General features: G+C 46.1%; 1 protein-coding gene across 2 annotated transcripts in view; it reads right to left on the reverse strand.

Moving 5' to 3' along the window:
* The window catches only part of LOC130194992 (transcription factor Sox-6-like), a 116,685-nt gene that overhangs the window by 76,757 nt on the left and 12,575 nt on the right, over positions 1-27,353 (reverse strand). Inside the window, exon 2 of one of the 2 annotated variants that reach the window (XM_056416217.1) lies at positions 22,217-22,280. The exons of the other annotated variant lie outside the window; for it this stretch is intronic. The gene's annotated coding sequence lies outside the window, so the exon portion shown is untranslated. The remainder of the gene's footprint in view (positions 1-22,216; positions 22,281-27,353) is intronic. 2 annotated transcript variants of the gene reach the window in all.

Below are 27,353 nucleotides of genomic sequence, written 5' to 3' on the forward strand. Positions count from 1 at the left end.
CCTCAGGAGCCTCAAATCGTCCTCGCTCTTCACGTGTTGACGCCTTCGTTCGATCACGGGCGTTATAGTGAAACCGCATTTCTAAAAGTTGATGCCAAAAAGAGGTTTCCACGCTGTTGACGGGACAATGAACGGATGGCGCCTCCTCGCCCCGGTCTTCGCGCGTCACGGTTCCTGATTTCTTCCCCTTTTGAACATTTCTTCCGCTTTTTTTTCCTGATCCGATGGGAGGTCAAAGGTCAGGGATGTCGTGTGAAGCCCTCTGAGGCAAATTTGAAATTTGTGATTTGATGCGATACGAAATAATCTGAATTTAATTGATTTAAACGGCCAGACATCAGGTAGAGTAACGACGACGGGGTTGCCGTGCGACATCATCAAATAAATGTAAACAGAAAGAGAGAAGGAGAGCACGTCCTCGGGCGCCTTTCCACGCCGTCATCCGGCCCAGCGCCGCCTTTGACCGCCTCAATAAATCCATCTTTTCCCGTTTCCTCTCAAGACTGATCGTTTGACGACTGTAAGATAACAAAAAGAGTGTCTTGAGGTCTTTCCCTCTGACCACAGAGATTGACTGAAACTCTCACGAAGCCGAAACACGACGACGACGTGACGTCACTTCCCGTAACGCCGGTTGCACAAAAAACAAGATGGCCGAACCGGCGGCTTCAAAAAGTCGGCCTGCTAACCGACGTCCGCTTCCTGCGAAGCGTTGTGGGACCTTTCAGTTCACGCCCATCAGATGCATGCTGGGAACTCCCGCGGTCTTCATTGTGTCTCGCGGTTCACGCGTATTTATCAGAGTTCATGATCCTATCGAGGTTCAGCGGTTAGCACAACGTCAGCTGATAAAAAAATGAATTCCTCGAGGCTCTTTTTTCCCGAAAAGGCCCTTTTTCATTCTGTCAGCTGTTTGATTTAAAAGCGGTTCTTCCATCTGATGTCGTGGAAGGCGACACCGGTGAGATCGCCCGCTCGACAACGACACAGAGCGCCCACTGTCGAGCTCAGAGCTGGAATTGAGTTTGTCCTCCTGCGTTGTTTGAGTTTTTTTCGGGGAAGATCTTTCCATCTCGGCCGATACGACGTTCCTCACTGTTCCCTTTGAGCACTTTGAGTTCCCTTCCTTCCTTTGTTGCCTTTGGACATCCCTACCGCCTTCAGCTCAGAGACACATTCACCAAACACACTCTCTCTCTCTCTCTCGCCCGGCGGACGGCGAGCTAAGTCTCCTTCTCTAAACGTGGACAGTAACTTAGGATCCCTTTGTGAGCGGAAGAGAAGAAAAAAACGGGGGAAAAAAGAAAACGGGGTCGGAATTTGGCAGGAAAGCGTCGCTCAGGATCTGGCCTGGAAACCTGGCGACTTGGCAGAAACAATCGGGCATTGTGGAGGGGGACCTGTGACAGATGAGAGGGCCCCCTCTTAGAAAAACAGGGCACAAAGCGCCATTCACCAGCCCAGGTTCCCCTTCTGCCACTTGTGGAGAGAGAGAGAGAGAGAGAGAGAGAGAGAGAGAGAGAGAGAGAGAGTGGAAGGCCTTCTCCGACAAAAGGCCTTCCACTCTCCCACCGATTGGATGTAAAAAAGTCCGTCCAGACGTCCCAGCTGGATGGAACTGAGGAAGTGGGGAATACCAAAAGAGAGAAAGAGAAAGAGAGAGAGGGAGAGAGACAAGAAAAAAGAAAAGGGAATACAAGAAAACAGAGGATTTTCCCTTTGGAATTGTTTTGTCCGATGGATCGTCCCAATGTGAAAGTGAAAGGGGGGGGGGTGCAGGAGGAAACTGAAGGCCGGCAGAGGAGCCGAGTGCCGATGAATCCCGACTTTCTTAGTGTCCTCGAAGAGGCTCGAGCTACAACAGGGTTCTTACACATTTTGACCAGTGGATTTCCAGGACTTTAAACTAAACGTCCATGACCAAACTGAAATCTCGGTATAAACATGAAAAATTTAGAAAATGTTGCGTATTGAGAGCGTACGCCGGCTTATATTTTGAGCGTATTATTTCAAACTCGGCGTAAATGAACATGTGATTATAACAAATTTCCATGACTTTTCCAAAACTTTTATGATTTCATTTTTTTTCTCCATGACTTTTCCAGGCCTGGAAATGACCGTTTTAAAATTCCATGACTTTTCCAGGTTGTCCAGTACAAGAAGATGTTGAATGATGCAGCTGGACAGCGTCGACCACGAGACCCTCCCCCGCCTCGTGTTTTCCAACCTGAGTATTTTTGAGGTTCGTGAGCGAGGCGACTGCCAGGTGTGACGGAGGAGCTCGGTTACCTTCCCCCAGATGAATAAATGGGAAGAGAGAAAAAGAAGAAGAAGAAGAAGAAGAGAATTGGCCTTGTGTGTGTGAACAGCTCCTAAATCTCGGGTCTGTCTGGACTCTCATTAGATCATCGCAGAGGAGGGCCGCACACAGAGGGCACTGTCATAGGTCAGACGTGTGGAATGTGAACACACACACACACTGCCCTGTTTTCTCCCGGAGACCCCTTCTCTACCCCCCCCCCCTCTCCCCCCCACGTCTCGGTTCTTTTGCCCCCGAAATAGAAATGTTCAATAGCAACCCCAAGAAACCAGCCCAGAAATTCTGAAATTCCAACAACCGTTTGACATTTTCACTGTGAGAGGTGAAGCTCTGTATCCAGGACCCTAGGACCCAGGACCCCAGGACCCAGGAGCTAGGACCCAGGAGCCAGAAGCCAGGACTGAGAAAACAGGACCCAGGACCCAGGAGCCAGGACCCAGGAGCCTGGAGCCAGGACCTAGGACCCAGGACCCAGGACCCAGGACCCAGGACCTAGGACCCAGGACCCAGGACCCAGGACCCAGGACCAAGAAAACAGGACCCAGGACCCAGGATCAAGAAAACAGGACCCAAGACCCAGGAGCCTGGAGCCAGGACCAAGGACCCAGGACCCAGGACCCAGGACCCAGGACCCAGGACCAAGAAAACAGGACCCAGGACCCAAGACCCAGGACCAAGAAAACAGGACCCAGGACCCAAGACCCAGGACCAAGAAAACAGGACCCAGGACCCAAGACCCAGGAGCCTGGAGCCAGGACCCAGGACCAAGAAAACAGGACCCAGGACCCAAGACCCAGGACCAAGAAAACAGGACCCTGGACCCAGGAGCCAGGACCCAGGAGCCAGGACCCAGGAGCCATGACCAGGACCTGGTGTCGGTCTCGGAATCAACTGCATCGGTCCTGACAGAAAACTTCCCGTGCATTGTCTAAATAATCTTTAACCATTGTTACTGGGATTGCAGGATCTTCTATCGTTTTATCAAGACGCTTCCCTGGTACACACACACACACACACACACACACACAAACCCGCACACTGCCGATGGTTGGCAGAGGTGTAATGCATTGTCAGACTTGCACCGATCTGGCCCCGGTTTTAACTTGGACTTGCCCTGCCTCCTGGTCCCGGTCTTGGACTTATTCCACAACCCCTCAAAGCCCTTCCAGGTCTCAGTCCTGGTCCTGAACACGACCGCGTGTTCATCGCCGGGCAACCTTTTCGTGACTCGAAAGGGGAAAACAATGAAGGGAGGGGAGCGGCGCGCCACGGTCGGGTGAGAACGACTCGCCCGTCCGTCATCCGTCTCGACTGAACTCTCAGGTAAACAGAAGTCATTGTGCGACCGTCGGGTGTGTTACACCGGAGAGCTGTGTGTGTACAACCTGGAGACGAGTGAACCCACTCCTCCTGAGGGATGTCCTGCAAAGGTTGGAAGATATGGCCGTTTGTGAACATGTTATTGTGTTTAGGAGTCACTCCTCACATGGGGGGGGGGGGGGGGGGGGGCTCTGACTCCATGCGTAGGCCCTCTAACATCTGAATGAAGCGTCATTCTTTAAGGGCAGTGGTTCTCAAATTGGGGTGGGGGGGTTCTTGGAGGCACTCCAAATGGTGGGTGATTTCTTTTAAATATATTTAAAATTAGCATCCATTAAAAAAATACGTTAAAAATGTGTTATTCAAGTTAATTCAAGTGTAAATTCAGAAACCAAATGTTAAATATTGGTGGGGGGGTCCGTGAGATTTCTTCTAAATATATTTAAAATTATAATCCATTTAAAAAAAACTTTTAAAAAATGTATTATTTAATTAAAGTGTCAGTTCAGAAACCGAATTTAAAATATTGGTGGGGGGGTCCGTGAGATTTCTTCTAAATATATTTAAAATTATAATCCATTTAAAACAAACTTTTAAAAAATGTATTATTTAATTAAAGTGTAAGTTCAGAAACCGAATTTAAAATATTGGTGGGAGGGGTACGTGAGATTTATTTTAAATATATTTAAAATTAGCATGCATTAAAAAAATCCTTTAAAAAATGGTGTTATTTAATTCAAGTGTAAGTTCAGAAACCAAATTAAAAATATTCCATATTAAATCAGACGCTGATGACACAGCGCTGTGTAGAAAAAAAATTTAAACCAATAATAAATAATAATAACATTTTTTCACAAGGGCTACATCACTGAGAAAAGGTGGAGAACCGCAGCTTGAAGGTGTAATGTATGAATAAAGCTTCGGGGGAACAAACGTTCCTCTCTTCGGGCGGCAACTATTATACACAGCACTACTAATAAGCCGCATAATTAACAGTGTGGGCAGCGAGGTGGCAGACGCCGTGACATTCACTCCACATAAAACAGGCCGAGGTTTATTGGTTCTCACACACGGGGAATTAGCTTTCGGTGATTCGGCGCCAGGAAAACAAAAAAACGTGAAAATAGAAGAGAAGAAAAATATCCCACGATATCAATAAATGCAAAAAAAGTAGTAAAAAGAAATAAAACATTTGGAAAAAGTACTCTCGTACTTCTCTGGTGGCATTTCATTTTTTCTGATTTTTTTTTACGAGCTGCTTGGTTTTTTGCAACGTTTCCTTGTAAATATCCAACGCTTTACAATCGAATGAACACTGTAGCACTTGGCCGGCGAGTCGGCATCGATGTCGTCTCTCTGTTGGAGGGTTACGTAACACCGCCGGCTGGTTTTGGGGGGGCGGACCCTCCACGAGAAGTGGGTTTGAGAAAAGGCCGAAGTCAGCGGTACTGAAGAATGCCGTCTATGAGCCGGTCTGTTCGTGGCTCATTCATATATATGGTCATTAAACTAGCTATTAAAACAACACTTGAATACAAATAGTTCCTCAAATTAGAAAATTAGTATTTCAAATACTCACAAACAATTTGGGGATTTTGTCTGTGGACACCTGGAGAACAAACACGGGGGTTTGATGTCTCCACAGCTTGATGGAAAATCTCAATCAAAGCCATTGGATGGAACACTCAAAGAAATTATGAATGCGTCGTTTGTCCAGCGGGCGTAAACACATCACGACCGCCGGCTCGCTGAGTTCAGGGACCCGGACCAAAAAAACGCAGACCCCAAGAAATCCAGAAGGGCCCTTATTGACCAACACCCTGCCTTGTGCTTGTTATTTCTCCTGGCATGCGAACACACCCGAGCTAACACAAATACAGTACACACATATGCATTTATCTACTTCGTGGCAACGATACAGAGTAAACCATTGAGGAAATCATTGAAGACCAAAGTCAACACTCGGTGGCTCAAGAGGACTGTTTGTCTACCGACTCACGCCCGAGGTCAATGTGGAAAGACTGAGCGTGAACGTTTTGTCTCTCGGCCCTTAAAGTGGAATATATATTGTCCAGGTAGCTATGACATTTAATAAACAGGTGTGCCCATAAAACAGCAGACTTTGTTCAGTAAAAATAATTCAAATAGTTAAAAGAAAGATTAAGTTTATTTTGCCTTTTGAAAAGTACAAAGTTGTTTTGTTAATATTCTCCTGACATTTCTGACATTTGGTCATTTTGCTAAACTTTTCAGCAAAATTATAATCGCTTTCAAAAACCACCCAAAAAACGTGCAGCCATGTTGTTTGAAAAAGAATTAGTACATCAAACTGTGGCCTTTTTAACATGCGATATATTTACAGATGTATATTTATATATCCTCAGCGTAACAATGCGAGTTGAATTCATGGTTTTAATGTGCGAATAAAACAGAACGAGATAAAATAGAAGAGGACCAAGACAAGAACCCTGAGGAACCCCCAATTAAATGTCGATCTGATAGGGGTGGCTCGTCTTCCAATGAGAGGATTGACTGCTTTGAGTGGTCCGAAGACTAGAGAAGTGCTTCACAAGTACAAGTACATGTCAATTGACCATTTACAACCATAATTAGAACAAATTGACATCGCTATCATATAAGAAAGGTCATCGAAGCCATCGGAAAGTGATCTTCGCTAAATAGTGCAGCACTAAATAAAGAATGGGAACTTTTTTGAAGGTGAGGAGCCCTTATAGAGTAATAAATGTATCACGTAGAGAAAATATTTCATCAATCTTCCCGGAGAGAAGGTAGCTTTAATACCGTCAACATACATTTCGGGGCCTTTTCTTTCTTCTTGGAAGTCTCCATAACGACCCTCGCTCCGCCCTCCCTTCCCTTTGTCGTCTCTCTTTCTACCTCACCTCTCCTTCTCTCTGATCCGTATCGGTTTAAAGCACAAAACCGCCGACCATACGGCAAACACCTGACTTATAGGCGGTAATTATCTGTTTATCGGCAGCACACCTCCACACGTCCTCTCACTTCAAGCCCGCCACCCTAATTATTACGCCAGTTACCTTTGACCTGGGAACATGTGCGAATAAACCCGTTACGCAAGTTTGAAGCCTTGTTGTGCTTGTACTGTTCCATATAGATGACAGGAGCTGTAAACAAGGGAAGATCCTATTATCTTAAGAATAAAGACGCCCTTTTTTCTTCCCACCGATGAAAGACATGCAGTGTGTTTGACCAAAAAGAAGACGCTACAAGATATAGGAAGGCCATGTCTTTGACGGTGAAAGAAATTAAGGAGATTAAGAAATCAAAGCGGGTTCAATTTTCCGAAGGGTTTAAGTTTCAAGAAGTATCGCTGGCAGTTTAATCTATTTCAGGGTGACAGTCAAAAGTCAAGGTGGCGATACGACAGCTGCCCTCACACATTTTTTGGCGTAATTGCATTTGCCTTCGAGGTGAGAAGGCAGCATACAAAAAATAAAAAAGGGAGCTTCGATAAGTCATTACGAGACTCAGGGGTCTCACCGCAGCTAAGAACAATCACCAGACATCCACGTTTACCCTTTCTTGATGTTCGTTGACTTCAGTGGTCGACCCACAGGCAATAAAAAGAAGTGGCATCACAGACTCATATTCTCACTGAGAATAAACATATATCTGGAGGACTGAATTAATGAATACGTTCCCTTTTTTATTTAAAGCAAATTCAAATGATTCGATTCGATTGTCTAATGGGAGAAAGAAAATAAACTTGTTTGATGCAAACAAAAGAATTAGCATCAAACAAAGGAGCTCCTGAGAGAAGCATCATTGGTGTTCAACAGGTGGCTTTTAGAGCGCCCAGGAGGCGCGAAGGCCTGCTAATCCCAGATTAAGACTGACAAATCGTTTCACTGGATGCCCCCTTTGTAATCCCAGTTGCCTCTATATCCTCCGACAATGAGCTTTGTTCCCCGTCTCTGAAGGAGCTTTGAGGATTTCCTCAGCCATTTGTTTGCATGAAATTGCTGCATTATTCAGAGGCATGTCGCTCGCAAAAAAAAAAACATATTTGTATTCAATTATTGAGCGGCCTGAATGCGTAATGTCTGCAGCTGGTTCTGTCGAGTCATGCGTGCTGACAACACAGGATTTAAGTGATGCTCGTCTTGGCCGTGTGTAACTGGCGCCGTGTGGGAACGCCGTTAACGCATCGGGTTGTTGTGACACTCGGAAGTCTGAAATGCAAAGAATAATATAAACTGACTTCAGAGGAAATCGAACGTAAAGTCAATTAATTTATATCATAAATAGTTGGCTCCAGAGGCAGTTGTTGTCGGCGTAATTTTATTTAAACATGCTCTGATAAATAAACTAATGCTGTATCTGAGCTTTTATTTCTAATCTATATTTTGTTCTCATTTCAGTGCGAGACAACAGAGCAAAGAACCGACAGAACAACTGACGACTGCAACAAAGACAACAGAGCTATTGCGGCGCGTTATTGTTATGACGGCGAATTATTGTTATTGCGGAGCATTATTGTTCTAGCGGCTCATTCTTGCGGCGCGTTCTAGCGGCGCCTACTAGCGGCGTGTTCTAGCGGTGTGTTCTAGCGGTGTGTTCTAGCGGCGTGTTCTAGCGGCGTGTTCTAGCGGCGTGTTCTAGGGGCGTGTTCTAGCGGCGTGTTCTAGCGGCGCCTACTAGCCGCGCGTTCTAGCGGCATGTTCTTGCGGCATGTTCTAGCGGCGTGTTCTAGCGGCGTGTTCTAGCGGTGCCTACTAGCAGCGCCTACTAGCGGCGCGTTCTAGCGCCGTGTTCTAGCGGCATGTTCTAGCGGCATGTTCTAGTGGCATGTTCTAACGGCATGTTCTAGCGGCATGTTCTAGCGGCATGTTCTAGCGGCATGTTCTTGCGGCATGTTCTAGCGGCATGTTCTAGCGGCATGTTCTAGCGGCATGTTCTTGCGGCGTGTTCTAGCGGCGTGTTCTAGCGGCGTGTTCTAGCAGCGCCTACTAGCGGCGCCTACTAGCGGCGCATTCTAGTGACGTGTTCTAGCACCGTGTTCTAGCACCGTGTTCTAGCGGCGTGTTCTAGTGGCGTGTTCTAGCACCGTGTTCTAGCGGCGCGTTCTAGCGGCGCCTACTAGCGGCGCGTTTTAGCAGCGCGTTTTAACAGCGCATTTTAGCGGCGCGTTTCAGGGGCGCGTTTCAGGGGCGCGTTTCAGGGGCGCGTTTCAGCGGCGCGTTTCAGCGGCGCGTTTCAGCGGCGCGTTTCAGCGGCGCGTTTTAGCGGCGCGTTCTAGCGGCGCGTCCTAGCAGCGCGTCTTAGCGCTAGCGCTGTGTGCTTGCGGTTGCGTTCTTGCGGCTGCGTTCTTGCGGGTCTCCGCGGTTCTCCCCTCCCCCTCTCAGGACGACATTATTAGCTCTGTCAACACTGTTAGCCGCTAGCCATCAGCTCAGCCGTCACTATATTTAGAACCACGCGGAGGCAATCCCTCCACTATTGTCCCTGTGCCCAAGAATGCTTCTCCAGCATGTATGAATGACTACCGACCGGTGGCCCTCACCTCGGTGGTCATGAAATGCTTTGAGAGGCTGATAAAGGACTACATCTGCGCCTTCCTCCCTTCCTCCATGGACCCGCTGCAGTTTGCTTATCGCCCAAACAGATCCACGGATGATGCTGTCTCCCAGGTACTGCACACCACACTCTCTCATCTGGACAGCCAGAGGGGGGGCTATGTGAGACTGCTGTTCATTGATTATAGTTCAGCTTTCAACACCATAGTCCCTCCAGACTGGCCGGCAAGCTGATTGAGCTGGGACTGAACACCCCTGTGTGCTTGGATCCTGGACTTCCTGACCGCCAGGCCACAGGTGGTCAGGGTGGGCAGACACACTCCAAATCCTCACCCTGAACACAGGATCCCCAGGGTTGCGTCCTCAGCCCCCTACTGTACTCCCTGTACACATATGACTGTGTGGCCAGGTTCAGCTCCAACACCATCATCAAGTTTGCGGATGACACAGTGGTGGTGGGCCTGATCTCCGACAACGACGAGAAGGCCTACCTGGAGGAAGTTGCTGATCTGTCACTCTGGTGCCAGGACAACAGCCTCATCATGAATGTCACCAAAACTAAGGAGCTGAGCTGATTGTGGACTTTAGGAGGGCACAACAACAGAGGACGTACTCACCACTGGGGATTAACGGGACTACTGTGGAGAGGGTGAGCGGGTATAAATACCTGGGAGTCCACATCACCGAGGATCTGACATGGTCAACAAACACAGACACTCTGGTGAGAAAGGCAAGGCAGCGCCTCTACCACCTCAGGCAGCTGAGGAAATTTAAAGTTTCCCAGAGGATCCTTCAGTCCTTCTACTCTGGAGCTGTAGAGAGCGTCCTGACAGGAAGCATCACAGCCTGGTTTGGCAACTGCTCCGCCAGGACAGGAAGGCTCTGCAGAGAGTAGTGCTCGGCTGAGCGCACTATTGGAACTACACTCCCCACCCTGCAGGACTTGTACACCAGGAGGTGCAGAACCAGAGCCGGCAGGATCATGAAGGATCCTCACCACCCCAACAACAGACTGTTTCAGCTGCTGCGGTCAGGCAGGCGCCTCCGTAGTCACGCTGCAAGAACAGAGAGACTGAGACGGAGTTTCTTTCCTCAGGCCATCAGGATTGTGAACTCCGACCTCACCAGGACCCCCACATAGACCCACACAACTGCCCCTCTTAGGCACACACACACACACACACACACACACACACACACAAATCCCTCACCCTGAACACAGGATCCCCCCAGGGTTGCGTCCTCAGCCCCCTACTGTACTCCCTGTACACACATGACTGTGTGGCCAGGTTCAGCTCCAACACCATCATCAAGTTTGCGGATGACACAGTGGTGGTGGGCCTGATCTCCGACAACGTTAGAAGGCCTACCTGGAGGAAGTTGCTGATCTGTCACTCTGGTGCCAGGACAACAGCCTCATCATGAATGTCACCAAAACTAAGGAGCTGATTGTGGACTTTAGGAGGGCACAACAACAGAGGACGTACTCACCACTGGGGATTAACGGACTACTGTGGAGAGGGTGAGCGGTATAAATACCTGGGAGTCCACATCACCGAGGATCTGACATGGTCAACAAACACAGACACTCTGGTGAGAAAGGCAAGGCAGCGCTCTACCACCTCAGGCAGCTGAGGAAATTTAAAGTTTCCCAGAGGATGCTTCAGTCCTTCTACTCTGGTGCTGTAGACTGAGCCCTGTCAGGAGGCATCACAGCCTGGATTGGCAACTGCTCCTCAGGACAGGAAGGCTCTGCAGAGTAGTGCGTTCGGCTGAACGCACTATTGAACTACACTCCCACCCTGCAGGACTTGTACACCAGGAGGTGCAGAACCAGAGCCGGCAGGATCATGAAGGATCCTCACCACCCCAACAACAGACTGTTTCAGCTGCTGCGGTCAGGCAGGCGCCTCCGTAGTCACGCTGCAAGAACAGAGAGACTGAGACGGAGTTTCTTTCCTCAGGCCATCAGGATTGTGAACTCCGACCTCACCAGGACCCCCACATAGACCCACACAACTGCCCCTCTTAGGCACACACACACACACACACACACACACACACTTACTGTAAATATTGTGTTGTTTTTTATTGTAAATAGTGTGTACTTGTTGCCCTTGCACATTCCTGCTGAGCATTGCCACTTTCATTTCACTGCACACCCTGTGTGTGTATGTGACAAATAAAACATCTTGAATCTTGAATCTTGAATCTTGAATTACTGTAAATATTGTGTTGTTTTTTATTTGTAAATAGTGTGTACTTGTTGCCCTTGCACATTCCTGCTGAGCATTGCCACTTTCATTTCACTGCACACCCTGTGTGTGTATGTGACAAATAAAACATCTTGAATCTTGAATCTTGAATCTTGATCTGCCCCGGAAAAATTCTAGTTTTGTCAACTCAGTACGAGAAACATCTAATTTTTTTATTTTATTTTAAATTTATTTAACCAGGAAATACCTCATTGAGATTTAAAATCTCCTTTACAAGAGTGTCCTGGCCAAGACAGCAGCAGCAGCACGTCACACAAAGTTCCATACAATACAACATAAAACAGTGACAGACAATATATAAAACAAAAAACTAAATCACAGCATGAATAAAACCAAAACTAAGACTCAAGCCAACACAACCCAGCTCACACAGGAGCACATACCTCCGTCATATAAAACATCTACAGCTAGATGAATTTCCCTCCAATATTTTCAATCTATTTTTAAAAACACCTAAGGAGACCGGCTCCCAGAGACTCAGGTCTGTCTGCAGCAAATTCCAAGCCGCAGGAGCAGCAAACTTAAAACCTCTTTTCCCCATTTCCAAACGGACGTGAGGGACGGAGAGCAAGAGGAGGCCTTGAGCAGAGGTCACAGAGCGAAGATGGTAGCTTCCAGGGTTTTTCAGCTGAATTAGCGTCCAAAGATACGATGGAAGTACGTGGAGAATAGCTTTATAAATACGGACATGCCAATGATTTTGTCTCCGGATGGACAGAGGAGTCCAACCAACCCTCGCATACAGGGAGCAATGGTGAGTCAGAGCCTTAAGGTTAGTGATGAACCTCAATGCTCCATGGTAGACAGTATCTAAGGAGTGGAGACATTGAGAAGATGCATGCATATATAAGACATCACCATAATCAATCACAGGCATAAAAGTAGCAGCAACAAGTCTCTTTTTAGCATTAAAAGAAAAGCAAGACTTATTTCGGAAATAGAAACCCAGCCTCACTTTCAACTTCTTAACAAGTTGCTGAATATGAGGTTTAAAAGAGAGAGAGTCATCAATCAAGAATCCCAGGTATTTATATGATGATACAGACTCAATCACTTTGCCCTGAAATGAAATCATAGCTGGAAGGTTCAATGGCTTTGTTTTTGAGTTTGTAAACATCATCAACTTCGTTTTATCAGGATTCAACAATAATTTCAACTCATTAAAAGAGTGTTGCACAGTATCGAAGGCTGTTTGTAAGTGTAAGAGAGCCTGATGCTGTGTAGGAGCAAACAGTAAATGACAGTATCGTCTGCATAAAAGTGAAAATTGGCATTTGGCACATTTTGACCGATACTGTTAATATAAATTGTGAATAAAAGTGGTCCAAGGACTGAACCCTGTGGCACACCTTTTATTATATCAAGAGAACTCGAGGTGATGCCTTCAGCCTGTACACACTGTGATCGGTTTGATAAATAATTTTCAAACCAACAGACAGTATGTTTTGACAGTCCAATAGTAAGAAGTCTCTGCTTCATTACTGCATGATCGACAGTGTCGAAAGCCTTGGACAAATCAATAAAAAGGGCTGCACAGTGTTGTTTATTGTCCAAAGATTCAATAAAATCATTTACTACCTTTAACGCTGCTGTGGTTGTACTATGTTTTTTTCTAAAACCTGATTGATAGACAGATAAAATATTGTTTATGATTAAAAACTCCTTAAGTTGCTCACTCACAAGGGATTCTAGTGTCTTAGCTAAAACAGACAGTTTGGAGATAGGCCTGTAATTATTTAAAAGTGTGGGGTCTCCTCCTTTTAACAGGGGGAGAACAAAGGCAGACTTCCATATAAGGGGAATTTCGTTTGAAAGTAAGGAAAGATTAAAAATATAATAATGAATCCCCAAGATGTAAAACTGGAATTTGAGTTAGACAATATCGCTTTTTTCCCCTCCTTCTTATTTGTCTACAAAACACAAGACTTGAACGTGGCGTAAAGAAGGTGAGGAGGAGGACTGAGGGAGGTGATGTGGACCACCGGGCAGGAGCACCGGGCAGGAGCACCGGGCAGGAGCAGTGGTCCTCGTTGGCGGTGTGAGGCATGTCGATGTGTAGCCGTCACAATCCAGACTAATCCTTTCCTTCGCCGTGTCCCCGGGTCTGGCTGCTGCCACTCATCGTGAGAGGGTGTGTGCTCCGTCTTTCCCACCGGGGCAAACAAACTAAACTAACACCCAACCGACATCTGGCTTTCGTCTTACATGGGAAAGGTTGCAATTGGCATTCGTTCACAAATGACTCTGCAGTAGTAGCAGGTATTTATCGTCAGTTATGGAAATATGACAACATGGACGAGCACTTTTTGGACCCCTTTCCCTTACGGAGTGAATATATAATGAATTAAATCAAAAAGGGGATTCGAGCCATTACATACAAGACTTTAAAAACAATGAATGTGCTCCAGTCCGCCTATTGGAACCCTTCTACACCACCTCCGTTAGTCTTTCCACTGTTCCGACGACTCTGAATAAACTGAATAAGTAGCAGATTAAAAATAAGAAAAGGAAAGTAACCACACGTACTTTTTTTTTATGACCCTGCTTCCATTAAAAGTGGCAAACCAGCGGAAAAAAGAAACTGAAAAGGCCGAATTGGAAAAGAGACTATTGACTATTTTTAGCGGGTTTCCCATACTTTAAAAAAAAAACATGCATTTACGCTTTAATGCTGGTGGGAACAGTGTGTGTGTGTGTGTGTGTGTGTGTGTGTGTGTGTGTGTGTGTGTGTGTGTGTGTGTGTGTGTGTGTGTGTGTTATGGGATTTGAAGCCGTTATGTGTGGTGGATCCGTCTGATACCGTGGCCGACATACAATAGACACATGTACGGTAGAGCAAGAGGCCGTTCTGTGACCCGGAGTCATGCTCCAGGAAAATGAGTAAGTCACGCTTGTGGAATATGAACATAAGCGAGAGGTAAAAAAATTAATTAAACTCACGTGCACACGGTCACATTCTTTGAGTGCAGCGAAGAAGGTGTGACCTGGTGCCGCTGCACAAGGTGTCCATTGTGCTTTACCGACTCACGGCGAATATACACATTGTTCACGGAGCACGTGGCCTCCGCGTCTAACCACGCAGGGTTTTAACCGAGCCAATCACAGCGGCCGCTCGTCACGCGGACGTAAGCCTTTGAATCAGAGGCAGATGAACCAGACTCAGGTCGGGTTTTGTGAGTCTGGCGTTTCGCGGCCGACGCCGGAGAGCTTTCATATCGACGATACGTCGCCCGCTCGGCTTCAGCCACGAGAGTAACGCGCCGGCGTTAAGAAAAGCTTTTTGTGTTTGTTGTTGTGAGCGGTTGAGATGCTGAGAGGTCCTTAACGCGAGCAATTATCTGTCTCTGAAGCAATGTGCGCCGCGTGCTTTCAGTTAGTCCGGAATAAATAGGAGAGCTGTTCAGCGGCAGAGAGAAAAAAGAGAAACAGAAAACACTTTATGCTTTAGATCCACTGGATACACTTTCATTTTTATCATATTTTTCATTTTTACCTTTTCATTGTTATTATTATTATTATTATTTACATTCTTAAATGTAATATGTCCTGGCCTGCTATCTTATTATTATTTTATTGTATTTTTTTAATGTTTTATTATTATTTATCTTATCTTTGCCATTAAAATCTCTTTTCTTTATCTTTCTGGTGGAATAATAACAGAGAATAAATGACAAATTTAGACAAAATAAATATATATAAAAACGGGCCCAAGTAGTTTGATCTATATACTTTAATTATTTGTTCAAACTGTCCAGTGATGGATAATACGTGAAGAAAAAAACCTCTCAGTGATCTTTCTGGCATTTACGGGATTCCAACGCACCCTGAAGAAAAGCGACCAATCAGAGCCGAGGAGTCTGTAACGCAGCTGTCAATCAATTAATCAATTAATCAATTAATCAATTAATCAATCAATGCTCGTTAACTCCGTTCAATCAGTCAAACTAGTCAGAACCGATCAAATATGAATAAAAAATGATGTTACCGCTTATTTTTGTGAACTGTTAAATTAGAAAGTGGGCGGGGCTTAGTTTGGGCTGCCGGGTCACAAACTTTAAACAGCAGCTCACTAAAATATGTTTATGAAGCAGAAAGACAGTTATTTAGCTTTAAGAAAATGTATAAATACCTTAAAAATCTCTCTCTCTCTCTCTTTCTCTCTCGTTCGAACCTCACTTGAGGCTCATGCAGCGTTTTCAAAAAAGCCTCTTTTTATTTTTCGCCTGTGCTTCGCTGAACGAGGTTACACTCAACCCCAGAATGCTCTCTCTCTCTCTCTCTCTCTCTCACTCTCTCTCATCCAGCTGTTTTTTTATCAGAGTGAGTATCGTATTTTGACAAACTTCACTTGAGGCTCATGCAGCGTTTGGACTCAACCCTGACTGCTCTCTCTCTCTCTCTCTCTCTCTCTCTCTCTCCCTGTGCAAACATCTGTCTCTCCATCGCGGGCTGTAAATCACAATTAGGCGGCTTCATTGGATATGGTTGATTTATTAAGACGCTTGTCCGGCGGCCGTATATATGAGCCTCGAGCTCTCAGGTCACAACAGGCTGTAATGACGGAGTCGGCCTCCGGGGGGTTAACGGTGATCGCATCCGGACGATGAATCACGGGAACTTCGTGTTCTGCGACGTGGCGACGCGGCGTGAGCAGGACGAGCGTCTCTTATGAGAAGAGCGTCAGGAAAATGTGTTTCTATTGTCGGGAGAGCGATCCGGGATCTGAGAGGGAGCCAAGCAAACACACACACACACACACACACACACAAGCGCACACACAGATGCACACATAGACGCACACACACACACACACACGCATGGACAAATGCACACGCATACACACACACGCCCGCACACACACACACATGCACACACACATACATTTGGCTCGTGTTCACATCCCAGTTACTCCAGTCTTAAGTGTCCCCGGCTCACATAATACAGCATTGTTCCCCCCCCCCTCCACCCCCCCCTCCACACCCCCCCCCCTCCAACCGCAAATCAAAGTGCATTTATCGCGTATTGCGTATCAGCTATTGTCAACAGTTGCCTGTGAACACACGACCCAGATAAGGTAGCGTGCATGCTCTCTCTCTCTGTGTGTGTGTGTGTGTGTGTGTGTGTGTGTGTGTGTGTGTGCCAATACGCCATTTTTTCCCTGACCTGCCATTCCTGTTCTGCCAAAAGCTGAGTGATTGAGTTCAATGCAGTAAACTCACACCACAGAAGAAGAAAAACATCCAGAAACCACAAATCAACAGCTTTGGATTTAATAAAAACTTTCTTTTAAACATTTCCTTTCGGAGCTTCGGCCCACGTACAAAAAATAAACAACCTTTTGTTTCTTCTCCTCCAACGTACCGGCACCTCCAGGAACTATTGGAATAGTTGTGGGATTAGTTTCAGCCTGAACAGGTGAGGTGCGACTTGTTCGGGCCTTCAGTTATTATATAGTGAGCGTGAAATCCCATTGTTAAGAACAGGGGAGAGAGAGAGAGAGAGAGAGAGAGAGAGAGAGTCAAAGTCCTTCCTGTTCTTAATCTAGACACTGATCTGGTCAGAGAAGAGATCAATTCGACCAAGTCTAGTGACACATACGTGACCGTGAGATGGAGAGAACAGAACGTGAATATAAAGGTGTGTTTAGAAAAAATGTCTTTTACAGAACGGGAAGATGCCTTCTTCTCGTGTCGTATGTTCATTAATTCGAGCTGATTTCTGTTAGCCTTTTGGTCACATGACCAGAGGACTGTGTAAATAACAGAATAATTCATAATAATAATGACGTTACAGGGTTTATAGACTACTTACTAACATGTGAAAAATAATCGGTTCAAAATTTGGTTTGTAAATATGAAGACGGTATAAAAATCCGAAAATATTCAATAAAAGGACTTGATAAAAAACATCAGTATTGACGTTTGAAAATATGGAAATGTATTTTATTTTGTCCACTTTTAATGATGATTAAACTATTTTTAAAAAGTTCCCTTGAAATTCGAGGTCGACCAATTATTGATTTCAGCGCTAATTCGCTAATCAATAGATTTAATGGACACATAAATGCATACAGCGGTTAACAGTGAGGGGAACTACAGTAAAGCACAGGCACGTCTCACACATACACACACACACACTCACACTCACACACACACACACACTTTCCTGACTCCACATGCCTAATTGGCGGTGACGGAGAACAAAGGAGCAGATTAGGGGGATTGTGTGTGTGTGTGTGTGTGTGTGTGTGGCCACGGCCACGGATCACATGGTGGTTTAGTCTAACTGTGATGGTGGACGGGGCAGGTGTCGCCCGGAGGCCGACACCTCCGCGACCCGCCAGGCCGCTCGTTACTGCCGGTCCCGGTGGGTCTGCTGAGTGGATTGTGTAACGTTGACGTGCGCTGGAGGATGACTCAGGTGCATTTTGGTGAGCCGCAATAAAAAAAAGTTTTGCATAGGTTTTAGGGGGAAACATCCACCCCAGGTCATTTGCATACAAGGACACATAAATAGACGCAGAAATATATGAAGAAATAATGAGTTTAGGTATAACTTGTATTTATTTATTTCTGTATTTTTTTAATTCTGTATTTATTTATTTATGTATACATTTATTTAAGCATTTATTTATTTATATATAAATTTATATAAGCATTTATTTATTTATTCCTGGATTTATTTATTTATTTAAGCATTTAGTTACTTATTCCTGTAGTTATTCATGCTTTTATTTATTTATACTTAAGTCATTCTCTGTCCTCCATAAACCTGACGGTAGGGTATGAAATAAGTACATAAACAATGCAACATAAGTACAGAAAATAAGTCACGAACGTCAAAGTGTTGGGACACGAACGTCGGTCTCCTGGGTGAAAGTCCCTCTGTGTTTGTTTGAACCTCCACTGGTCGTCTTTCTCACTTTCTATACGTCATTTGCTCTGAAAATACACCTTTAACTCTTTGACATTGCCTCTATTTCATTTTTTTAAAGCGCTCCACGCCTTCTCGTTCCTTTAAAAACCCTTAAATCGTTTAAATCGTTGAAATCGAACAATAAAAATGAACGTAAATCATTCTCATTTTTCGGAGCCTTCCCGAAATAAAAGGTCGACGTCTTTACAAAATTAAAAGAGGAAAATTCTTGATTTTGAATGACTTCCCGACGGTCCACTGGTTTATCTCCCCCCCCCCCCCCCCCTCCCCTCATTGGATTACGTTCGAGCAGCTTTTGTTAAAAGCTGGTGCAAATCTAATCAAGAGAGAAACCTCAATTACACTCGCGTGTACTTAAACGATCAGATCGAGAAAAAAAAAAAAAATAAATAAAGCAGGAGGAGGAGAGGGAGAGGGAGGAGGAGGAGGAGGAGGAGGGGGAGGAGGGGGGGCGGACAGTTTAGGAACGCCATCTGTGGCCTTTAAGTTTGACTGTGATGAGAACGCTGTGGCTCTGAAGTCGCGATGCTGGGAGTCAGGGAGGCAGCGCTAACAGAAGGAGGGGGGGGGGGGTCTCCCGGTAACAGGTGCCGGCGGAGCGGTGGAGCTTCTAATGAAGGAAGCCGGACAGCTGAAGAGTTCTCTCCATCTCTCTGTCAGCTTGTTGAAGATGTTCGGAGGGAATAGTCGCCAATGATCTAAGGCCCAGGTGGCGAGCCCCTCCCCTCCCCCCCCCACCCCCCTCGAAGCTACTGAGAACAACAGCTGAGATTGACCCTGACCTCTGACCTCTGACCTCCGTGACCCCCGCGACAGGAAGCAATTATCCCCGAACGAGGCAGTTGTCGACCGGAGGGACGAGAAGGAGTTGCTGACTTGGCGACTTCGTCGTGAGAGGAGTTGGTTTTCATGTCCCGATAAGAGGAGAACGACTCGTTGACCTCAGGGTCAGAATCTGGTTGCGTTTGACTATTTTACCCGGCAACCGGACTAATCACCACTCCCCCCCCCCTCTCAAAGTAACACGGTTCCCAAAAAAAAAAGTCGATAATGTCTTCTCGTAAACAAGGTCACCTGGGGGGGGGGGGGGGCTTCCCGTAAAAGGAACTACGATTCCTCCTCCTCCCTCAACTGTTGACTCATCGAAGCGAAGCGACCCGCAGATGGAGGAGAACCACCAGTTGACCACCAGGAGAGAAGAACCAGTTGCACCTTCCGGGGCGGCGTGGAGGTGGAGGTGGAGTTTTCCCGAGGTGGAGCGTGTCAGTGACGGATAAATCAGAGGTTCAAATATAGACCTCCTCCTCCTCCTCCTCCTCCACCTCCTCCTCCTCGTGCATTACCTCACCGGGAGGAGGATCTGCACTAAAGCCGCGGCGGTCGCACAACAGACAAAAGCGCTCATCTCCAGGAAGCCGCTGCAGCCGCCTGTGGTTTCAGGGAGAGGAGGAGAGACGAGGGGGAAAAAGTGACTCAGCCCCACGGCTCCTTTCTTCTCCCCGCCGCCGACTTAGGGATAAGAGGAGGAGGAGGAGGAGGAGGAGGGTGGGGGAGATAATATTTAGAGCAGGCCCCATTTCAAGGGCAATAGAAGAGAGAAAGTGGGGTCTGAGCTTGGGTGGTTTTGGGACGCGGCCACGTCGGGTCGGTCCGGAGCGTTTCCTTGGCGGAGCGCCACGCGCCGTGGATTTATGCGTGAGTGGAGGGGGCGGAGCCGGGCTCGGCCTTAAAGCCCCCGGACCACGAGCCACTTTTCTTTTCTTTTTTCTTCTGTCTTTTTTTTGTTAAAGCACACCAGATGAGGGGACCCCCCGACGGGACGCGGACGAGGCGTGAGCGTGCGGGAAAAGACACAAAGCTACAGACGGCTGAACGCGTAACGCACAAACACGCGAACGCGTGCGGCGAGGACGGAGCGCCGGAGCTCCTTTTTTTTCCCACCAGAGGAACTCGCATTCGGCCTAAGTGGACGTGTCGTATGTGCGGACAAATCCGATCAATTACACCGATGTCCGAGCTGAAAGGCGCTACAATAGCTCTCTGTCACCGCGGGGTTAAAGTACCGAGAAGCACTCAATGCTGTTAGCCGCCGCCCATTAGCGCCGGTGATTCGTCTCACGACCGCGGCGAGGTTCACATGCGGAGTTAAAGATGCAGAGGCGGACATTGTTTTTTTGGGGGGGGGGGGGGGGGGGAGGGGCGGCAGGGAAGCCAAACAGGTAACCTCAGCGAGTTCGTTAGCTCGTTAGCTCATTAGCTTTTTCCACAAATCGGGCCGGTGTGCGGCGACTTTTTTTCGTAACTCTCTGCAAACGACTGCCATTAGCGCGACCGCGCGTACCGACGACATCTTCGACCCCGGGTTCGTTCTCGCCGGGGTCGAAGATGTCGTCGGTACAATGAGCCAACGGATGAAGCCCGCATTGATGACCGAGACCTTTTGGATTATTTTATCGCTGTTCAATCAGGAAGAGCATCTGTTACGCCACGTTAAAAAGAAGCTTTGTCTACTTGTGATATCTTGTCAGCTCCCCCCCCTCCCCCCTCCCCCTTGGGTGGGAACCATAACTCCAAATTCGGATACAACGACCATTTTAAACGAGCCATAAATCAAGGATTTGAAACCGAACCCGGGAGGCAGATCATCGCCCCGCGACCCGAACGCCGGGGCCCAGCCGCGTCACCCGGCGAGGGCCGCGAGTTGACCCGGCAGCGCCGCGGCTCGAGGGCCGCTAGAGGGGGGGGGCCTCAGTACGGAGCCTTAAACAGGGGGGATTAGCCAGATGGCCGGATCGCTCGTTCACCCCACGTCTCCCGTCGGTACGTCACACGTCTCTGCTGAAGCCATCAGGACGGACCCCGCGGCTTCATGTGTGGCTAGTGTTACCCCCGCAGGACCATTTGACTCCAGATATAATCTTTATTGCTCTCAGAGAGAAAGTCCATTAAAAAAAGAGCGTCCTGTCGGCGCTGAAAGCTTCCCGGGTGTTTCTTAAAGACCTCCTTTCTTCAGGCGCGGTGAAAGGCGGCCATTGAGGCGGCGAGGAGGTCCCGCTCACAGGCGTTCTGTATGCGCACACAGAGTCGGCTTCAGTTGTGTTAACGTGGACTAACACACACACACACACACACGCACACACTTAGTGGGCGGCTTGTTTTTGCCACGAACCGCTCCGAGGAAACAATCACGTGTTCTCTATAATAAAAAAAGCTTATTATTATCGGCCATTTTGGTGGTTGAGCCGTCATCCAGAGTGCCAAGAGCGGCCTGCGGCACAACAACACACGACGAAACGCACAACAAGACGCACAACAAAACACACAACAAGACGTACAACAAAACACACAACAAGACGCACAACAAAACACACAACAAGATGCACGACAAAACACACAACAAAACACACAACAAGACGTACAACAAAACACACAACAAGACGCACAACAAAACACACAACAAGACGCACAACAAAACACACAACAAGACGCACAACAAAACACACAACAAGACGCACAACAAAACACACAACAAGACGTACAACAAAAACACACAAGACGCACAACAAAACACACAACAAGACACACAACAAAACACACAACAAGACGCACAACAAAACACACAACAAAACACACAACAAGATGCACAACAAAACACACAACAAAACGCCAAAAAAACACACAACAAAAAGCACACACAAAACACACAACAGCACACACAACAAAACAGACAACAAAACGCACAACAACAAACACACACACGCCGGTGGTAGATAAAGTGTGTGTGGCTTGTCGCCGGGCAGACTTACGGTGTACGAGACTCTAACTCCTCTCTGCTCACTGGAGGACGACTTTAAGATGCATGAACGTCACCTGGGAGAAGAGAAGAAGAGGAACCATTGTCATCACGTTGTCACGTCGTCACGTTGTCTCGTTATCACGTTGTCTCGTTGTCACGTTGTCTCGTTGTCACGTTGTCTCGTTGTCACGTTGTCTCGTTGTCACGTTGTCTCGTTATCATGTTGTCTCGTTGTCACGTCGTCACGTCGTCTCGTTGTCACGTCGTCACGTTGTCTCGTTGTCTCGTTGTCACGTTGTCTCGTTGTCTCGTTGTCTCGTTGTCACGTTGTCTCGTTGTCACGTTGTCTCGTTGTCACGTTGTCTCGTTGTCACGTTGTCTCGTTGTCTCATTGTCTCGTTGTCTCGTTGTCACGTTGTCTCGTTGTCACGTTGTCTCGTTGTCACGTTGTCTCATTGTCTCGTTGTCACGTTGTCTCGTTGTCACGTTGTCTCGTTGTCTCATTGTTACGTTGTCACGTTGTCTCATTGTCTCGTTGTCACGTTGTCACGTTGTCTCGTTGTCACGTTGTCTCATTGTTACGTTGTCTCGTTGTCTTATTGTCTCGTCACGTTGTCACGTTGTCTCGTTGTCTCATTGTTACGTTGTCTCGTTGTCTCGTTGTCTCGTTGTCACGTTGTCTCGTTGTCATGTTGTCACGTTGTCTCGTTGTCACGTTGTCTCGTTGTCACGTTGTCTCATTGTTACGTTGTCTCATTGTTACGTTGTCTCGTTGTCACGTTGTCTCGTTGTCACGTTGTCTCTTGTCTTATTGTCTCGTTGTCACGTCGTCACGTCGTCTCGTCGTCACGTCGTCTCGTCGTCACGTCGTCTCGTCGTCTCGTCGTCTCGTCGTCACGTCGTCTCGTCGTCACGTCGTCACGTCGTCTCGTTGTCACGTTGTCTCATTGTCACGTTGTCTCATTGTTACGTTGTCTCATTGTTACGTTGTCTCGTTGTCACGTTGTCTCGTTGTCACGGGGCTTTAGTAGATATATATTTATGCAGCACGTTTAGCATCATCATGAAAATGAAAATTGTATCCCCCCCAACATTTTTATTTATTTTGGCCACTTTTGCTTCATTTGTCCAGTTTTTTAATTATTATTATCTTTATTTAAAACAGTTAAAACATAAACGTCACCATGTGATGCACCAGATTGTAGCCACACAGCTAATATGCATCTTTAGTCCCTTGACAGACCATAATAAACATAAAACAATAACAAACATAAAACAATAGCAAATAAAACAATAACAAACATAAAACAATAACAAACATAAAACAAAAGCAAATAAAACAATAACAAACATAAAACAATCGCAAACAGTTTGGGATTAGACACACTTCAACAGTTTATGTGGTAAGAAGAACACACAATACACACAATGAGAAGCTACTGTCCCGCACATTAAACGTAAGTAATAGAAACATTAAAAGTAAGTAATAAAAACATTAAAAGTAAGTAATAAAAACATTAAAAGTAAGTAATACGAGCCGTCGTAGGTTCCAGAGATAAAAGCTTCTCTGGTGAAATACATTTTATTTAACAGTCATGGTTTAAATATTATTTATGAGACGAGATGTTTATGATGTTTCTGGTGTTTCTGCTTTTTCTTTCCAGATTTCTTTCCAGAATTATATCGCGGTGGGAAACTTATTATTATTAAATAGTATCATAAATAATATCTTGACAAACCGCCCACCCACCAACAGAGAAATCATGTGAATCCGTCCTCAGAATATTAGAAGACGGCCCTCAACCTGTGTAAAGGTGAACGAGCCAATCAGAGCAGACTGGGCTTTTTTAGGAGGGGTGGGGGCGGATTTAAAGAGACAGGCGCGAAAACGGAGCGTTTCAGTCAGAGGCTGAATACAGGTATATTCATGTATATTCATGTATATTCATGTATATCCAGGTATATTACAGTATATTAAGGTATATCCAGGTATATTACAGTATATTAAGGTATATCCAGGTATATTACAGTATATTAAGGTATATTCAGGTATATTAAGCTATATTCAGGTATATTCATGTATATTAAGGTATATTCATATATATTAAGGTATATTCAGGTATATTAAGGTATATTCATATATATTAAGGTATATTCAGGTATATTCAGGTATATTCAGGTATATTAAGGTATATTCATGTATATTCAGGTATATTAAGGTATATTAAGCTATATTCAGGTATATTCATGTATATTCAGGTATATTCAGGTATATTAAGGTATATTAAGCTATATTCAGGTATATTCATGTATATTCAGGTATATCACGGTATATTCAGGTATATTCATGTATATTCATGTATATTCAGGTATATTAAGGTATATTAAGCTATATTCAGGTATATTCATGTATATTCAGGTATATCACGGTATATTCAGGTATATTCATATATATTCAGGTATATTAAGGTATATTAAGCTATATTCAGGTATATTCAGGTATATTCAGGTATATTCAGGTATATTCGGACAGTATAAGAATAATAATGTTTTTTTTCATTCTGAACAAATTGAGGCCCCTCCCCCTCCCTCGCCCCGCCCCGAGGTCCCTGTGCAGTGGAGGTCCAGCACCAGAACAGAGGTCCTGTGTGCGGGCCCCGGCGGAGCCAACAGAGGATCAGTGTATCTCTGACGAAGCACTTTAACGCAAAAGAAGTCTCACAAACCACTAAACGGCGGCTTTGAAGTCTAAAATCTGTCTTAACGCAGTTAGAGACGCTCTGATATATATTCTCTCTCTCTCTCTCGGAAAAAAAAAATAGTTTCCAATAAGATCAGGAGGATAGCTAATCGTTCCCGGTTTAAATAGAGCGCTCTGACTGGAGCTAACCTGGGGTCAGGTTTATTAGAGCCTCACGCTACACACAAGCGCACAACTACACCGCACTAAGCCGGGGGGGGGGGGTCTTAATTGAGAGTGGGAGGCGGCTAATTAAAGAAAGGTCCGAAGTGGACGGGGAGAGACTCGCAACGCAAAGAAAACGTTTGATTCCACAACTTGAGGCTGATTGAGAACAACAAAGAAAAACAATGTTTTATTCAAGCGTTTATATATATTATATATATTGATTCTCTCTTGTTTCCCTCTCGGGGCGATTGTGACGACTCAAAGGCTCTTAGGCTAAGAGTTTCTGGAGATCACGATAATGGGGAACAAATATCCCTAAAAACACGTCTGTGGAGCTTCTTTTTAAATTTTTTTTTAGTATTACCCAATAATCACGGAGGAGCCGAGGACTCTTTAAAACACCGACTCAGTCTCTGACCCGTCTGAACACGTTCCAAATGTCATCAGAACCAGTTATTCTGTTTCCTCCCCTTCTCTCTTTCTTTCTTTCTTGTCTTTTTTCTGTTTTCCCCCCCTCCCTCCCTCCCTCCCTTCTCTCTCTCTCTTCCCTCCATTCCTCCGCTCTCCACACGCCCTGCCACTCATCTGCAGAAGGCAGATCTGACACCTGGAGGATGCTGGGTAATCAGAGAGACAGCTGGCTGCCCAGTGGAGGAGAGTTGCAGCGAGAAACACACAACACACACACACACACACACACACGCACACACACACACACTTTGACATTCACATTAACATGAATTCTGCGCTAAGCGGCTCGAGCTCGTTTTCTGCAAACAATCCCGCGCAGACGTACGTCTGTTTGCACGTCTCTCGTTACATTCATTTAAAAGCTGAACTTCCACTTTGTTAATATGTAGAATCGGGGCGTGGCGCACACGGAGGATGAGTGTAACTAACTGTGCACACAATGTGCTCCTCGCCGAGGGAGTGACGCACACACAGAGTTCATGAATAGAGATGTATTTCAGACTTTTGAAGCATATTAACCCTGCGGGAATTGCAACATCAATACAGACGTGTTGTTTTTTCCGAGGCTTCAGACTCTTCCGAGCCAAGACAAAGAAAGTCGGCTCGTAATTCAGCGCCGTCGTCTTTTGGCTTTAACCGGAATCATAAAGTCACGATATTAAAAGTGTTGCGCCATTGATTTACGGTCCGCACGCCGCGTTTTTTTGTGAACCGAATATCTCTCCGAGTCCGTGCATTGTGTGTGTGGCGAGATTTGGCAAATATCACGAGTATAAATTCTCCCCCGCCTCCGAGGGGAGCTGGCAGGAGGGACCCGGGCCGGGAAGCCAATCCCAGGAAGTAACAGCTACCTTTTTGGCCCCGCTGTATAAAAAAAAAACGACACACGTTTACGATATCGCCGCAAAAGCAACTTAAAGGCCTTTTTTCTTTCGCATCGGTAAGTAGCAAGAGAGGTAAGAGATATATAAAGTATTACAATTCTCCTGCACCTGCAGCATTGAAAACGTAAAAATCTAAATATGGACGGCGCCCGATGTTGTCTTGTTGCAGCTGTCAGGGCCACTTGTGCGGCCGAGAACAATGGACCTCCGTGAGACCGAAGCTCCCTCGCTGAGCGCCGCGCCGCAGGAGGCCGCCGCTTCCACGTCGGCGGCGAAGAAAAGAAACGAAATATGCTTCCGATCCGAATCACATGGGCAATTAGACCAGAATCAGGTTCAGTCGACCCGTAAACGACGAGCTCGCGGGCCGCTGGCCTCGTGGCGTTTTCGAGCAACTTATCGTCCAATCACGGCAGATCTATTGTTTTACTGCATTTCACACGCCGTTGATCAATTTGACGCCGATAGACGTCAAACTGAGACGACGGAGGTGTCACATATATCTTTGATCTGAGTTGGCAGATGTCAGTCCTGTTACCGTGGAGACAAAACAGGTTTATTTAGTACTCAGTCGCTCTGGATAATGTGCTGGGGAGATAAAACTGAACTGCTGTGTGAAAAATGCTTTGATCAATATTAATATGTGACATCGCAAAGTGATGTATCGTAATCAAAATAAAGATTTTTTTTTCAATATCTGTGCATTGCTCAAGTCTTAAGATGGTAGAGTAAACCCTGCTGTTAGGTCATGTTACAATAAAATGTTATTTATATTTACGATATTATGTAAATAAACATACGTAAACACAAGGGAATTACCGAGGTGATAATAAGTCGGATAAGTTGACAACGTGAGGATCAACAAGGATATGTCCGTACATCGT

This window comes from Pseudoliparis swirei, chromosome 6 (assembly GCF_029220125.1).
Source record: "Pseudoliparis swirei isolate HS2019 ecotype Mariana Trench chromosome 6, NWPU_hadal_v1, whole genome shotgun sequence".
In the NCBI taxonomy this organism is placed as follows: Eukaryota; Metazoa; Chordata; class Actinopteri; order Perciformes; family Liparidae; genus Pseudoliparis; species Pseudoliparis swirei.